Here is a 5,413-nt window from a genome sequence, read left to right as displayed (position 1 = left end):
GCCCCACCCACAGCCTCTCCTCCAACTGACAGAGTGGTTGTTACAATGTTGTGGTTTAGCAATATTTTTATTTTGACATTATAAAGAAAAACCTTTGTAAACAACGGAAGCTATCACACTGTCATATTGATCTGAGCCTTACTGTTGAAAAACCCCTACAGTGTATGACTTTTGGCTGTCGCAGATGCACATCCCCTGTTGACTTCTGTCTGTAGTCGTCTGTTGTCGTCTTCAGTAGCCTTACAACTTGAACACACCCAACATGTAGGTGCATGTTTTTGCAGAAAGCTCCACCTCTGGCTGGCAGAAAGAACCAGATGAGCTTTCAGTTATATCGTGTTCACTGATTTATGAAATCTATAAAAAGGACTTAAAAATAATTTAAAATCAAGATTCGAAACAACAACAACTACTACTACAAAACAACTGGGATCACTAACAGTATATAATTTTATTTGGACTTCACTGCTATAAGTTTCTAAAGGGAAAGTTAATCTTGATCTCGGAAGCCATTACAGAGGAGAGACTGGATTGATAACACCATGGCTTCGAAAGCTAAAGAGCTTCTCTCTTGGTCTGCAAGCTCTGTGGTAACTGGAGGAGGAATCACAGCTGCCAGGCTGTTACACATCATGAGGAACCAGACAGTGACTGTCATCATCATGGACAACCGTAGCTGCAGGGACTTTGAGGAGTCCCATATCTATATCCCCACACAGATCTGCATCAGCGTCCCTGAGGAGGCTATCAACCCTGGGATCACTGTGAACCAGATCAAGGCCAGGCTGCCGGAAGCATCCAGAGAACAGTGGAAGAGACAGGGGTTCGTAGACTACATCATATTACTGGACTGGTTCAGCTGTGTCACTGACCTCAGACTGGGGACCCCACTCAAGAGCCTCAAAGATGCTCTCTACAAGTGGGACAGCACCACAGATCTCCACAGAGAGCCCCTGGTTCTGGTGGGAGGCTATGAGAACTGGTTGCTTGTCTACCCCATGTACACAACCAACGCCAAAGTCAGACCCCCCCGACACAACACGCCCTCAACACCCTCCCTCAGCTGAACTTCTGCTACCCCTCTCTGAAGGAGCTGAAGGCTTCAGCCCCCCCTCTACCCGCCCAAAAGCCTAAGATGACAGGTGACAGGTACCTACCGCTACTACCACGCCCCAACCAACAAAGTTCACCTCTACCCCCATGGGGCAAGCATTCCGCAGGCCCCCCTCTCCACCCCAACCCCCCCCCCCCCCCCCGTGCCCAAATACAAGCAGCCCCCCCAGCCCAACCTGTCCCTGCCAAGACCACTAAGCCCAGTCATGACGTGTATGCCAAGATGGAGATCGCCAAGCTGTCAGCAGCTAAGATCAGTAACCTACACCCTGTATATGGAGGGATGGGTGCCATGCTGACGGGACTGTATGACAGAAGCACCTGTTACATGAACTGCATCCTGCAGTGCCTGTGTAACACCCCAGCCATGGCTGAGTACTTCACCAAGAACTACTACCAGGAAGATATTAACAGGAACAATTACCTGGGCCATAAGGGGGAAGTAGTAGAGGAGTTTGGGGTGATAATGAAGGCTATGTGGTCTGGCCTGTATAAGTCTATCAGGCCCAGGGACTTTAAGTTTACCATTGGAAAGGTTTACGCAGGGTTTGCTGGCAATGAACCGCAAGATGCAAAGGAATTTATGCTTGTCCTCCTAGATGGGCGACACGAGGACCTCAATAAGGCTGACACTAGTAAACTGTACCAACGGGAAGTGAATGACCATCACCTGGATGACCAAAGGGCAGCCGACCTGGCCTGGAGCAGGTGGGGGTGCGTCACCTGAGTGGGTTGAGTCACTGATGTGATCATCCTGTCTGGGTTGCCCCCCCCCCCCCCCCCCCCCCCCCCCCTTGGGTTGTGCCGTGGCGGAGGTCTTTGTGGGCTATACTCAGCCTTGTCTCAGGATGGTAAGTTGGTGGTTGAAGATATCCCTCTAGTGGTGTGGGGGCTGTGCTTTGGCAAAGTGGGTGGGGTTATATCCTTCCTGTTTGGACCTGTCCGGGGTGTCCTCGGAGTGGGCCACAGTGTCTCCTGACCCCTCCTGTCTCAGCCTCCAGTATTTATGCTGCAGTAGTTTATGTGTCGGGGGGCTAGGGTCAGTTTGTTATATCTGGAGTACTTCTCCTGTCCTATTCGGTGTCCTGTGTGAATCTAAGTGTGCGTTCTCTAATTCTCTCCTTCTCTCTTTCTCTCTCTCGGAGGACCTGAGCCCTAGGACCATGCCCCAGGACTACCTGACATGATGACTCCTTGCTGTCCCCAGTCCACCTGGCTGTGCTGCTGCTCCAGTTTCAACTGTTCTGCCTTATTATTATTCGACCATGCTGGTCATTTATGAACATTTGAACATCTTGGCCATGTTCTGTTATAATCTCCACCCGGCACAGCCAGAAGAGGACTGGCCATCCCACATATGCTCTCTCTAATTCTCTCTTTCTTTCTCTCTCTCGGAGGACCTGAGCCCTAGGACCATGCCCCAGGAATACCTGACATGATGACTCCTTGCTGTCCCCAGTCCACCTGACTGTGCTGCTGCTCCAGTTTCAACTGTTCTGCCTTATTATTATTCGACCATGCTGGTCATTTATGAACATTTGAACATCTTGACCATGTTTTGTTATAATCTCCACCCGGCACAGCCAGAAGAGGACTGGCCACCCCACATAGCCTGGTTCCTCTCTAGGTTTCTTCCTAGGTTTTGGCCTTTCTAGGGAGTTTTTCCTAGCCACCGTGCTTCTACACCTGCATTGCTTGCTGTTTGGGGTTTTAGGCTGGGTTTCTGTTCAGCACTTTGAGATATCAGCTGATGTACGAAGGGCTATATAAATACATTTGATTTGATTTGATTTGATTCAGTAGAGAGCAGAAGCTAGATAACCATTCCGCTGTGTTCTGCAGTCACTGCAAAGCCCTGAGAGACTCCATGAGGAAAGTGGAGATCTGGAAGGTCCCGCCCATCCTTGTGGTTTACTTATTTCGATTGACCATCGATGGCAGAAGGATTCAGGTTCTCCAGACCAACGTTGACTTCCCCCTGGAGAACCTGGACCTGAACCAGTGTGTCATTGGTCCAAAACAGAAGCTCAAGAAATACAACCTGTTTGCAGTCTCTAATTATTATGGGGTGGGTCTGAATTGTGGTTACTACACAGCCTTCTGTAAGAACGCCATCAAACAGCAGTGGTACAAGTTTGAAGACAAGGATGTTTCAGACATTTCCACCTCCTCAGTCAAGTCCTCTGCCGCCTGCATCTTATTCTACTCTTCTTTGTGAGGGGTGGAAGGACACACAGGGGATTTTGTACAGTATGTGTGTGTGTGTGTGTGTGTGAGATCTGGTCCAAAGCGTCCCCCAGACAGTGGCGACCTGTCATTCAGGGTAGGTGGGGCAGATTTTTTTTTTGTTGTTCCCTGTTTTGCATGTTATTTTGACATTAATATGTGCCACATATCAGGTTGAAAACAATGTCATTCTCTTTTGCGTTCTTGCGTAAGGTAGCTCGAAAATGTGTTTCAGCCTAGCTTAGTGCTTTCTGTGGTGGTGGGGCAGCCAGTGGAAAATTCGGAGCGTAGGGATTGGTAATGTTCTCTAGGGATTGGTAATGTTCTCTAGTTGTGCCGTGAATGGCTCAGTGTTCTGTCACTCATGGGAACACTACGTCACCGCAAAATCTATGAGAAGAGCTCGAAAATTCAAGCCTCTTTGGTGTTGCCATAGAGTTACATTAGAAGTGCCCATCCGAGAAGGCTCAGGGTCATTGTTATATCAACAGTAGCTTTGATTGGACTGATCTTGTCAACATCATACTTTCAAAATCTTAGCTAGAGTGAGGGCATTTTCTGTTAAACCTTATTAATGCTTTGGTACTAAAATATCCTTCTTTAAGCCTAGGCATTGGGCTCGAGATTTGTGTGTGTGCATTAATATAGGCCTGTTCTAACTGTTCTGTGTGTAGTATGACCCTATGATGTCTGGGAGCTCAGCCAAGACCTGACAGAAACTAACTGGTTCCTCTCAGCTTAACTGGAGGCAGAGCAAAGTGTTATATCCTGCATACCAGCGATAAGGCTGTTGATCTGTTTGGAGCCTGTTTCAGGGCGAAAGGTTCATGCTTGTGTATGTGTGTAGGGGTAGGACCATACATTATCTGGGCCGACAGTCAAAGGTGCTTGCTTGCCCAACTTGGGGAACCGCTGAGCTGCTGTTAGAGGAAGTATGTCTGGAGTGACTTCCTGTCACCTTGGCACCTATTGTCCTCACTCAGTTGCGACAGAACGAGACAACCTTTTCATTATAGCCGTACCCCGTAACCCAGTGTCGTCTGTCCCCACACACACACATACACATACATAAGATCACGTGTTTTGCAGATGCTTGCATAAGATAGCTTGACTATATAAGGCTTCTGTACTCATTGTGCGTGGGCTCTCACTCCATTCACTTTGTGTGTTGTATGAACAGCTCCCTTATTGCAATACGTTTATTAATAAAAGTAATACCTTGATTGATTATTGACTTTGCATCTCCTCACTATTAATTGAAGGTAGAATTTCCACCACACTAGCAAGCTAGACAAGCAGTAATCATCATGAATCACATCGACAATATACTGGCAAATCCTTTTCAATCCTTGTCATACGTAGAGAAATGATAGATAAAATGTACCGGTGCTCATCGGCCATTGGACATAAACATTACACAACAGGTTGGAAATCACAAATTCAACAATGAGTGGTTTGGAAGGAATCATTAGTTAACTGCAAGTGTTGCAGAGCAATCACTCGCCTGCTATTCAGTTCCCCCTCATAACTTAGCCTACTGTTCTGACTTGGTGGTGCACATGTAGCCAATAGCTTGTTTTAGTGAAATGTAATCATCAAAGAGCTTTGTCTGCTCATTGCCCCATTTATTTATCCTATGGTTCTGACTTGGTGTACAGGAATAATACTGTAAGAATGGCCCATGTTCTGAATTCTGTCACTGTACATTTCAAAGGGCTGAACAAATAGTTATATTGACCACGTCCGTCCGAGCTCGCTCATTTATGTCTTAATGGAAATTACAGATTGCCTCTTATCCGCTCGTCGTCCCCTTATGCCATAATTTGTACATCCCAATTGTCAGTGGAAACTACGTTTGTTTAAAGCACTATCAGCAATGTTCTTTTAAAAGGCAGTAAATGAGGCTGAATGAATTGTTTCGCTGCCAAACAGGGCTCCGCTGATAGCCAGGTGTAGCAGTGGTAAGGATTCACTCTGCTGTTGGAACAGCTTTATTTAGGCTTGTGTAACAGTTTGTGAGCACGTTTTCTCACCATTATTGTGCAATGAATGTATTGTTTAGTGTTGTGTTGGG

General features: G+C 46.9%; 1 pseudogene; it reads left to right on the top strand.

Annotated features, from left to right (window-relative positions):
* The first annotated feature begins 542 nt into the window (after positions 1-542).
* On the top strand, positions 543-3,331 carry LOC139388203 (ubiquitin carboxyl-terminal hydrolase 8 pseudogene; annotated as a pseudogene).
* The last annotated feature ends 2,082 nt before the right edge of the window (positions 3,332-5,413 follow it).

The sequence above is a fragment of the Oncorhynchus clarkii genome, chromosome 29 (assembly GCF_045791955.1).
Source record: "Oncorhynchus clarkii lewisi isolate Uvic-CL-2024 chromosome 29, UVic_Ocla_1.0, whole genome shotgun sequence".
NCBI lineage: Eukaryota > Metazoa > Chordata > Actinopteri > Salmoniformes > Salmonidae > Oncorhynchus > Oncorhynchus clarkii.
Note: the sequence above shows the minus strand (reverse complement) of the source record. Positions and strands in the feature narration are given on the sequence as shown.